The sequence below is a fragment of the Sapajus apella genome, unplaced genomic scaffold, assembly GCF_009761245.1.
Source record: "Sapajus apella isolate SASKATOON/1434 unplaced genomic scaffold, GSC_monkey_1.0 scaffold3, whole genome shotgun sequence".
NCBI lineage: Eukaryota > Metazoa > Chordata > Mammalia > Primates > Cebidae > Sapajus > Sapajus apella.
The window spans coordinates 65549984-65561798 of NW_022436943.1; the positions used below are offsets into that span (position 1 = coordinate 65549984).

The 11815-nt window shown below is 49.2% G+C and overlaps 1 long non-coding RNA gene across 1 annotated transcript in view; it reads right to left on the reverse strand.

Annotated features, from left to right (window-relative positions):
* Window positions 1–8633: 8633 nt before the first annotated feature.
* The window catches only part of LOC116534406, a 10566-nt gene continuing 7384 nt past the window's right edge, over window positions 8634–11815 (reverse strand). Inside the window, exon 4 of the long non-coding RNA XR_004261703.1 lies at window positions 8634–10573. This is a non-coding gene — a long non-coding RNA (uncharacterized LOC116534406). The remainder of the gene's footprint in view (window positions 10574–11815) is intronic.

The window sequence follows — 11815 nt, forward strand, 5'->3', positions numbered from 1 at the left end:
GGTGAGGACTGCCAGGTGGGGACTGCCAGGTGGGGCTGCCAGGTGGGGAGTGCCAGGTGGGGACTGGCCAGGTGGGCGCTGCCAGGTGAGGACTGGCCAGGTGAGGACCGCCAGGTGGGGGCTGGCCAGGTGAGGACTGCCAGGTGGGGGCTGCCAGGTGAGGACTGCCAGGTGGGGGCTGCCAGGTGGGGACTGCCAGGTGGGGGCTGCCAGGTGGGGGCTGGCCAGGTGAGGACTGCCAGGTGGGGCTGCCAGGTGGGAGCTGCCAGGTGGGGGCTGCCAGGTGGGAGCTGCCAGGTGGGGACTGCCAGGTGGGGGCTGGCCAGGTGAGGGCTGCCAGGTGAGGACTACCAGGTGGGGGCTGCCAGGTAGGGGGTGCCTTCTGCAGAGGGCCACTGAGTCTACCAGCCAGGCTGGGGGTCTCCTTGACAGACATGGGATGGGCTTCTACTGGTGCTGTGGGCTCTTGCATGGCTATCTCTTTGCAGGGCAACTGCCCCCCTCCTGGGGACCCCATGATGGGGACCTCCAGCCCCATGATGCACACCTGTGGCCTCACCCCTCTCCAGCCTGCTGCAGGCTGACTCATTGGCAGGGATTCCCAGGAACAACCCTGGAGAACCCCATGAGATATGGTAGTAAACCACCCAGATGTTGGCCTAAGTCCAGGCACAGTGGCCGGGATTCCCAGGAACAACCCTGGAGAACCCCATGAGATGTGGCAGTAACCCACCCAGATGTTGGCCTAAGTCCAGGCACAGTGGCCGGGATTCCCAGGAACAACCCTGGAGAACCCCATGAGATGTGGCAGTAACCCACCCAGATGTTGGCCTAAGTCCAGGACGTGGGTCCCTCCACGTCCCAGATTTTGTTATTCCGTGCCCCAGCCACCCACGTGGGACCAAGTGTCAGGAAGGGCAGCTGTGCTCTGGGCAGACCATCCACGCTCATCATCCCGAATCCCCACAGCCACGTCAGGACAGGGACTGATCACGATCCCGCTTCCCAGACAGGGCACATGAGGCTCCCTAGCCACCCTGTCCACACTGTGTTTATCCTCTCTGGGTGAGCTGGAAAGGGAGCAGGAGTCAGGCTGGGAATAGCACACCGTGATAAGGAAGCTGGCAACACCTTAAGCAGTCATTGACAGCCCGGCCCCAGGAAGGTTTGTTTGTTGTCTTTTTTGTTACTAAGGCTGGTCTCTCCAGGCAAGCTAAACAGTGGGTCAGAACTTTATTCTGTGTCCCACAGGTAAACAGCCCTGAGGATGTTCACACTCCCACCCCAGGAACCTGCGGCTATGTTAGCCCACACAGCAGAGGGGACTGCGCAGATGGGACCTGGAGAAGGGGAGAGGGGTGGGAGTTACCCAGGTGGGTCTTCAATGTAATCACAGGGCTTTACAAGAGGGAGGCAGGAGTGTCAGAGGAGGCAAAGACAGTGAGTGAGGTGGAGACAGAGCAGACTGGAGTGACTCATTTGACAATGGGAAAAGAGGCCACAAGTCATCGAAGTTTCAGAGCCACTATAACAATACCACAGAATGGGTCGTTTACAATGAACAGAAATTTATCTGGCTCATGGTTCTGGAGGATGGGAAGTCCATTGATCAAGGGTTCAGCTTCTGCAAGAGCCTTCCTGATGCATCATCACATGACTGAAGGGTAGAGAGAAGGGGAGAGGGAGGGAAGGGGGACAAACTCATCCTTCGATCAGGAACCTGCTCCTAGGATGACCAACCCTTAGTTCATTTGTGTTGCTATCAAGAATAACTGGGGGTAATTTATAAAGAAAAGAGGTTTATCTGGCTGATGGTTCTGGGGGCTGTACAAGAAGCATGGTGCCAACATCTGCATCTGGTGAGGGCTTCAAGCTGCCTCCACCCATGGCAGACAGGAAAGAGGAGCCAGCCTGTGCAGAAATCACAGGGTGAGAGAGAACGTGAGAAACAGAGGGGAGAGACGCCAGTGTCTTTCTAACAACCAGCTCCTGGGGGAATTTTCGCAGGAACCAAGAGAGCAATAGCTCATTCATTGCTTCAAGAACAGCATCAAGCCATTCACGAGGCTTTCACTCCCATGGCCCAATGCCTCCCGTTAGACCCCCACCTCTGACATTGGGATCAAATATTCTCTTGAGGTTTGGAGGATAGCACCCTATTTGTGGTAATGCCATTAATCCATTAATCATTCATGAGGGCAGAGCCCCCGTGACCTAATTGCTTCTTAAAGATCCCACCTCTCACCACTTTGCATTGGGGCTTATGGTTCCAACACATGGACTCTGGGGGACACATTCAAACCACAACAGTAGTTTGCAGGCTAGTAATTATTTTCTTTTTTTTTTTTAAGTGTATTAGTTTCTTAAATAATGTAGAAAGCAAAAATGGGAGTTACATGTCATTGTTACAATAATATTAGGTTTCACATTTGCCTGTGTGTTTGCCTTTAATGAGACATTTATTTCTTCATACAGCCTTCAGTCACTGTCCACTGTTCTTCCATTTAAACCTACAGGACTCCCTTAAGCATTTCGTGCAGGGCAGATCTAACGGCACTGAATTTCCTCAGCTTTTCTTTATTGGAAATGTCTTAATTTCTCCCATACTTTATAAGGATAGTTTTTCTGGAGATGAGATTCTTGGTTGACAGGGGATTTTTTTTTCTTTTTTTGAGCACTTTGATTATATCAGCCCACTGTCTTCTGACTTCCAAACTATCTAATGAGAGAAATCTGCAGATAATTCTACTGAGGATTATTTGTATGTATTGAATGGCTTCTCTCTTGCTACTTTCAGGATTCTGACTTTAGCTTTCAAAAGTTTGATTGTAACGTGTTTCAATGTGGGTTTCTTTGCTTTCATCTTAGAGTTCATTGAGCATCTTGGATGTTTATATTCATGTCTTTTACCAAATTTGGGAAGTTTTTATTCATTATTTCTTTAAATCATCTCTCTGCCCCTTTCTCTTATCCTTCTTGGACTCCTACATTGGATTCATATATTGGTCCATGTGATAATGTCCCACAGGTCCCTTGGGCTCTGTTCACTTTTCCTCAATCTTTTCTTCTGTTCATCAGGCTCAGTAATTTCAATTGCCCTGTTGTGAAGCTGGCTGACTCTTTCTTCTGCCCTTTCAAATCTACATTGAGTCTCTGGCAGATATTTACATTTCAGTTATTACACTTTTCAGCTCCAGAATTTCTTTTTGGTTTCCTTTTAGGTTTTCTGTCTCTTGATTGATATTTCCATTTAGTTAATACCTATTTTTTTTGTATTTCCTCCACATCTCTCTTTGGTTCTTTGAGTATCTTCAATGAGGTTGTTGTTTTAAAAGCTGTGTCTGACATATTTGCCTCCTGGCATTTTTCAGGGGAGGTTTCTCTTGGTTTATTCTTGTTCTTTTCCATTTAAATGGGCCATGTTTACTTGTTTCTTTGTATGCCTTGTGATCTCTCTTGTTGAAAATTGGATATGTCAATATAATAATGTGGTAACTCTGGGAATAATATTTTGCCCCTTCCCCAGGGCTTTGGGATTTAAATTTCTTTTTTATTTTAATGTGCTGGGGATAACTCTGTGGTGTAAATTTAAAATCTTCTCAGGTCTTTTTTGAGCCTCTGCCTCTCCCTGGGTGTACATGGCAACTTTTTATATTCTCCTGTTTACATGATCGCTTTTGAACGTCCTAGTCTTTCAATGGCTGGCTCCAAAAAGGAAGAAAGAAAGAAGAAAGAAAGAAAGAAAGAAAAGAAAGAAGAAAGAAAGAGAGAAAGAAAGAAAGAAAGAAAGAGAGAGAGAAAGAGAGAAAGAAAGAAAGAAAGAAAAGAAAGAAGAAAGAAAGAGAGAAAGAAAGAAAGAAAAATAAAGAAAGAAAGAAAGAGAGAAAGAAAGAAAGAAGAAAGAAAGAAGAAAGAAAGAAAAGAAAGAAGAAAGAAAGAGAGAAAGAAAGAAAGAAAGAAAGAGAGAGAGAAAGAAAGAAAGAAAGAAAGAAAGAAAGAAAAAAGAAAGAAAGAAAGAAAGAAAGAAGAAAGAAAGAAAGAAAGAAAGAAAGAAAGAAAGAAAGAAAGAAAGAAGAAAGGAAGGAAGGAAGAAAGGAAGGAAGGGAATCTTGGCTCTTTAAATCTGGAAGTTCACTCAGCGTGGAGGAAGGAGGCTCACAACAGTTGGGAGTGGGATGTAACAGCAGCTGTCCACCCCTGTGTCTGCACCTCCAAGCTCAGAAGCAGCAACGAGCAATGAAAACACAGATCTTCTGTTTTAGAGATCAGCATTCTTCTTGCCCACTCTGACTCCCACAAGCTATGTGTAAGCTGCTCCAGGAACATATGTAAGGCTGTATGCCCCAGGGGCAGAAGTTGAGGGATGGGTAGCTGCCATGGTGCCAAGAGAGAAAATTGACCAAAATTAACCAGCCAAGCCTGAGCCTGGAATTTGCAAGCCTTCAACAGACCAGAGCTCCAAAATAGTTACAGACAGATTTGACTGCTACACTTGCTGTCTAGGTGGGGAGACAGAGTTCTGGTGATTTCTACTCTGCCATCTTCCCAGAACAAGGTTTTAAAATTGAAACGAGATGGCTGAAATTTGGACATATGGAAAAGAAAGGGGAAGCAACTCCAGGTAAGGGAAGCTACTTCTGCTTGGAGGCAGCCATAAACAAGCAAACCATATCTAAGTGTCTTATGGGAATTTATTTATTTCTGATAACAGCTCTGCAAATGGTGGCTCTTACTCCATACCAGAGGTGGTGACAATGGTGTAGATGGTGAAGAGTGATGTTTATAATGCTGATGGTGTTGGTGGGATAACGGTAATGGCGGTGGTGGTGGCAGTGGTGAAAGCGGTAATGGTAATGGTAGTGGTAGTCATAATGATGTTAATGATGGTGGTGGTGATGGAGGTGATGGTGATGGAGGTGATGGTGATGGTGGTAATGGTGATGGTGATGGTGGTAATGGTGATGGTGGTAACGGTGATGGTGGTGATAATGCTGCTGGTGGTGGTGGTGGTGAAAGCGGTAATGGTAATGGTAGTGGTAGTCATAATGATGTTAATGATGGTGGTGGTGATGGAGGTGATGGTGATGGTGATGGAGGTGATGGTGATGGTGGTGATGGTGATGGTGGTGATAATGCTGGTGGTGGTGGTGGTGGTGGTGAAAGCGGTAATGGTAATGGTAGTGGTAGTCATAATGATGTTAATGATGGTGGTGGTGATGGAGGTAATGGTGATGGTGATGGTGGTGATGGTGATGGTGGTGATAATGCTGGTGGTGGTGGTAATGATGGTGTTAATAGGTACTATGATTTGAATGTGTTCCCCAAACCTTGTGTGTTGGAAACTTGATCCCCAGTGCATCAGCATTAGGAGATGGGGCTGGCAAGTGTTTAGGTCATGAGCCCTCCACACTCATGAATGCATTAACCTGGTTATCCCAACAGTAAGTTAGTTATCACGAGAGTGAACTTGTTCTAAAACCAAGTTCAGCCCCCTTTTCTCTCTGTCTCACCTTCGCTTGCTCCTCTGCCGTGGATGATGCACCAAGAAGGCCCTTGCCAGATGCCAGCACCTTGATTTTGGGCTTTTCAGCTTCCGGAGTGTGAGAAATAAATTATCCATAAATTACCGACTCTGTGGTTACAGCAACACAAACTAAGACAGAAAATGGGTATCAAGCAGTGGGACTGTTAGTATAACAAATACCTGAAAATGTGGAAGTAGTTTTGGAATTGGAGAGAGGCTGGAATGACCTGGAGGAGAAGGCTGTAAAAGCCTTGATTGTTGTGAATGAAGCAGTAAGGGCAGTTCTGCAGGGAGAGCCGAAATCTTCACAGAGACGACTGAAATGGTCATGATTAGAATGTTGGTAGAAAGATGGACAGCAAAGGCTGTTCTGATGAGGTCTCAGACAGAAATGAGGAACAACGTATTAGAAACTGGAGTAAAGGCCATCCTGGTTATACAGTTACAAAGAATTTGGCAGAATTGTGTCTGTGTCCTTTGTGGAAGGCAGAACTTAAAAGCAATGAACTGGCATAGCGAGCAGAAGAAATATCTAAGTAGCAGGAAAGCATTCAAGGTGCTCTTTAGGTGGCTAAAAATAAACTGAGAAGAGACAAATGATTTAAGGTGGGCTGTGTAATTAAAAGAGAAGCAGAATGGAAACATTTAGAAAACTCTCAGGCTGGCCATGTGAAAAAATTAAATGGCCTCAAAGGCATTTTAGAGATCTTTGAGGCAAGCTAGGACCCTGAGGTCAAGCTTTCCAGAAAGGTGCCCATGAGATGCTCTGTGCATCAGGACTCTGCTCCCCAAATTCTGGTGCAGCACCCCTCAGCCACTCCAGCCTCTGCTCAAACAAGTTTAAGCATAGCTCAACCCACCCATTCAGAAGGAACAGGCCTTAAACCTTGGTGGTGTCCACATGGTGCTGGTTCTGCAGGAAGGTGGAGTGCACAAGCTGCGCAGCCATGGCGGCCTCCACCTAGATTTCAAAGGATCTCATGGACAGCCTAGGTGCCAGGCAGGGACTTGCCCCAGGGGCAAAGCTGCTATAGAGAGTCCCCCCTGGAGCAGTGCCCAGTGGAGCCATGAGGATGAAGCCACCAGACAGCCCTCACCAGAATAATTGTCTGGTGGAGCCATAAGAGTGGGACTGCCACCTCCGGATGCCAGAACTGTGGCGCTACCGTGTGTAGTGCAAGCCTGGGCTCGCCACAGCCATGAGACTCCAACCCAAAAGGACTGCTGAATGGGCTGAGCCCTGCAAAGCCATGGGGGCAAGCCTGCCCAAGGCTGCCCAGCCCTCCATGCAGTGTGCCCAGGAGGTGGTGTACAGAATCAAAGATCATTCTAGAGTCTTAAGACTTAACTCCTGTCATGCTGGATTTGAAACTTGCTTGTGTGCTACTATTTCTTTTTTCTTACATATTTTTCCCTTTTGGAATGGGAATGTATTTCATGCCATCTCATTGTATTTTGGAAGCACTTGTTTGGATTTCACAGGCCCACAGCTAGGAAGGAACTTGCCTCAGGATAAATCATGCTTTGAGTCTCATCTATATCAACTGAAATGAGACTTTGGACTTTGGACTTTGCATTGACGCTGAAACAGGTTGAGACTTTGGAGACTATTGAGATGGAATCAGTGTATTTGACATTGTGAGAAGAACTGAATTTGGCGGAAGTCAGGGCAGAATGCTATGGTGTCAATGTGTCCCTCAAAGTTCGTGTGTTGGAAACCTAACCGGAGGTGTTCAGGTTGTGAGACCTCTACCCTCATCAATGGACTAATGTCATTATCATGAGGGTGGGTTTGTTACAGAAGCAAGTTCTGCCCTCTCCGGCTCTCTCCTGCTTTCTTGCCCTTCCACCCTCACCATAGGGAGGACGTACCAAGGGAAGACCCTCGCCAGTGCTGACACCTCGATATTGGACTTCCCAGTTCTAGAACTGTGAGAAATACATTTCTCTCTTTCTTTCTTTTTCTTGTTGCAAATTTCCCTGCCTGTAGTATTCTGTTTTAGTGATGCAAAATGAACAACGAGGATGGTGGGGCTCTTGGTGGGGATGGTGATGATAGTAATGGTGGTGATGGTAATGGTGATAATGGTGGTGATCATGATGGTGGTAATGGTGGTGATCATGATGGTGATGATGGTGGTGATCATGATGGTGGTGATGGTGGTGGTGACAGTAAAGTTGGTGGTGGCAGTGATGGTAGTGATGGTGCTGATAGTGGTGCTTATGATGATGGTCGTGGTAGTGGTGGTGGTAGTGATGATGGTGGCAGCGGTGGTTATGACAGTGATAATTGTGGTGGTGGTGACAGTGATGGTAGTGATGGTGTTAATGGTGATGATGGCAGTGATGGTGGTGGTTATGATGATGGTGATGGGGGTGGTGGTGGTTATGATGTGATGTGATGGTGATGGTGGTGGTGATGATAATGGTGATGGGGTGGGGGTGGTGATGATGGTGGTGATAGTGGTGGTAGTCATGGTGTTGATGGTGATGGTGGAGGTGATGGTGGTGGTGGTGGTGATGATAGTGGTGGTGGTGGTGACAGTGGTGGTAGTGATGGTGTTGATGGTGATGATGGCAGTGATGGTGGTGGTTATGATGATGGTGATGGGGGTGGTGGTGGTGATGGTGGTGGTGGTGGTGATGATGTGATGGTGATGGTGGTAGTGATGGTGTTGTTGTTGGTGGTGGGGGTGATGGTGGTGGTAGTCATGGTGTTGATGGTGATGGTGGAGGTGATGATAGGGGTGATGATGATGGTGATGGGGATGATGGTGATAGTGGTGGTGGTGGTGATAGTGGTAGTAGTAATGGTGTTGATGGTGGTGGGGATGATGGTGGTGGTGATGGTGATGGTGGTGGTGGGGGTGATGGTGGTGGTGATGGTGGTGGTGGTGACAGTGGTGGTAGTGATGGTGTTGGTGATGGTGGGGGTGATGATGATGGTGATGGGGGTGGTGGTGATGGTGGTGGTGATGGTGGTGGTGGTGACAGTGGTGGTAGTGATGGTGTTGGTGGTGGGGGGGGTGATGATGATGGTGATGGGGGTGGTGGTGATGGTGGTGGTGGGGGTGATGGTGGTGGTGATGGTGGTGGTGGTGACAGTGGTGGTAGTGATGGTGTTGATGGTGATGGCGGTTATGATGATGATGATGGTGGTGGTGATGGGGATGGTGATATGGGGTAATGATGGTGCTGATGATGGTGCTATTGGTGGGGATAACAGTGGCAGTGGTTGTTTTGCTAGCAGTAGTGATGGTGAAGGAAATGGAGGAGAGTGTGTTGAAGTTTTTCCTGCCATGAGTCAGTAACAAGCTGTGATTAAAGTCCCAACCTTCTGAATCCTACACAGTTGGGCCTGACTCTCAGCTCCAGCCCTTACTCACCGCATGACCATGGCCATGTTAGTCATCTGTGTGCCTCACTCACCTCATCAGTGGAGTAGGAATCACAGGACTCATATGAGGGGAATGCGGGGATTTGATAACTGCCTGAATGTGCTGAGCCCAGAAACGACACGAATGACTTACCCAGAATCATGAGACTCCCAAGCCCATCCCGTACTTCCATCCCTGCTGGCTGTGTGATGTCTCCAGACCTGCATTATTTCTGTCCTGTTCTAGCTCTGTGACCTTGTCAGAACCCACCTGTTTGCCACCTTTATACACTTTCTTTTGCCCTTCTGCCTCAACCCAGGACACTCTTCCCAGCAACCTGAGCCACTTTTCCTTTTGTATGTCTTTCCCTGGAGACACCACTGAGGTTTGCAGTGTTACCTGCTCTTTGGCTGTGACTCCACAAAGTGATAGTGTCAGACAGGTTCCATCCATAATGTTCCTTTGTCTGACTCTGCTCGAAGGCTACTTATGCCTTCAAATGCCTCCCACATACCTTAAGAGGTAGGTGCTATTGTGAGACCCAAATTACAGATAGGAATGATGTTGAGGAACAGAGAAGTTAAATAGCTTGCCCAAGGCCACACAACTAGCAAGTGGCAGAGCTGGGATTAGAACTGGTAGAGCTGGGATGTACGTCCTGAAGACTTGCCCACTTAGCTGCTCTCTTTGCCCTGAGACTGTCCTTACCAAAACCTGCATCCCCACGTCCTGTACAAGCAAGAACACCCACGTAGCCAAACATCCCTGCAACCATTTGATTCCTTATCTCCTTCTCTGTACATCCAGTTGTTCTCTCAAGTTCTGCCCACCCAGAATCTCCCCCGTATGCTCTGTTCCTGCTGCCTCACCTCAGTGCAGGTCTTGCCCCGGCCAGTGATGCCACCTACTCCCACTGCTCTGCACCACCGTTCCCAGCTGCAGACACTGACCCTACAAGCCACACTCGCTCAGCCCACTCCTGGCTCAAAGCCTTCACGGGTGCTCCAATTCCCACTAAATAATGTCAAACTCTAGTCATGCTGCCTTCTTTGAAGCTATCATTCCTTTGCTCTGACTACAGAGGAAAACCCAAATCCAGAGTGCCTGAACTCCAGGTGAGTTCTTTCAGTCTGACGCACTGGAGTCTTCCAACGGCATGGCCGAGCAGCGTCAGAGGTTTCATGACAGTTATGACAATGCACAGCCTTGGCCACTGAGTCACCCCAGTAGCCGGTGAGTCACAGTCTCTCCACAGGACCAGCCGGGACCTGAGCTGAGTAGCCCTGGCTGCACGCCACTTAATTCTCAGGCTCCCAGCTATGCATCCGAGCATGAGCACACACCCAGAGGACTCTGGACCCTGGGAGTGCCACCGAAGAGTCAGGCCAGGCAGTGGAGCCATTGACACGGCAGTAGAATCTGTCCCTCTCCCTGTGGCTGAGGGGGTGGCTGGGGGTGGGGAGTGAGAGGCAGCCACCAGACCACTGCCCACGGGCCCTGAAGCCACAGCAGCACACTGTATGCCTCAGCTTCTCCTGCACAGCTAGGAAGCTCCTCTCTGTCTCCTTCATGGGAGCCACCATCTCCCAGGTTCCCCTTGACTCCCAGTCACCCATCCAGGCAGCCCTGACCTTCCTGGAGCTCTGTCTTCGCCACAGTCCAGCCGCATTGCCTAGAAAAGAAAGGGCGTGCAGAGGCTGAGAAGCGGAACGTGATGCCAGCCTCGGCACAGGAACTCGCTGTCTGTGTCCTTTCTCTGCCTCTGTCTCCTCATTTACAAAATGGAGATAAAACGACAGCATCTCTATTTTGACGGACAGTTGTGAGAACAATGAGATAGTTACAAAGTCCTGAGAACAGAGCCTGGCTCAGTCAGTGCTAAAGATGTGTTTGTTGCTACGATTACGATTGTACCCAAGCCCTCCTGTAGACTCTCCTGTCTTTGCCTTTGCGCCTGCCTGCTCTCTCCTCCCCTCCTCACCTCTCCTTCCCTCTCTTCTCACTCTCCCTCCATCCCCTAGTAAGCCCATTCCTTCCTGTCACCCCCAGTCCCTGTCACTTCCCTCTGCCATCGTGTCCCCCTGCTCTCCCTCCGGTGTCCCTGGATCGTTCCCTCCAGGATGCTGCCCAACCACCTTCAACCAAAGCAGCCGTAATTTTCTCTGCCTCCAAGCTGCATCCACTCAGCATCTCGCCATGGGCCCACTGTCAGCCAGGACACTCTGGTGCCACAGCCCCACAGCCTCCAGGGGATAAACTGGCCCTGAATGCGCCTCATGACCCAGCTGTCCCCTGCGCACCCTGCTGCCTCTGCCCAGGCTCAGGACCCCCCACCTCCCTTCTGACCAGTGCCCTTCCTACCCCCGGTCGCCTTGCCTTCTCCACCCACACCCCTCCCATCCCTGGATGCAGGGCACCTCTGCCACGTGTCTGCATGCCCAGCTGCAAAGGCTCTTCCCAGCGGTCATGGGCACCAGAGGCCATTGCCTTCAGTCACCCCTCCAGGGCCCTCAAGGATCGCGCCTCTCTCAGTCTCTGTGTGTGTTTTGGATGTGTCATGTTGTTGTTGTGTCACACATCCGGGCCTCTCTCTGTCTCTGTGTGTGTTTTGGATGTGTTGTGCTGTTGTTGTGTCACACATCCGGTTCTCTCTGTGTCTCTGTGTGTGTTTTGGATGTGTTGTGTTGTTGTTGTGTCACACATCCGGGCCTCTCTGTGTCTCTGCGTGTGTTTTGGATGTGTTGTGTTGTTGTTGTGTCACACATCCGGGCCTCTCTGTGTCTCTGTGTGTGTTTTGGATGTGTTGTGTTGTTGTGTCACACATCCGGGCCTTTCTCTGTCTCTGTGTGTGTTTTGGATGTGTTGTGTTGTTGTTGTTGTGTCACACATCCGGGCCTCTCTGTGTCTCTGCGTG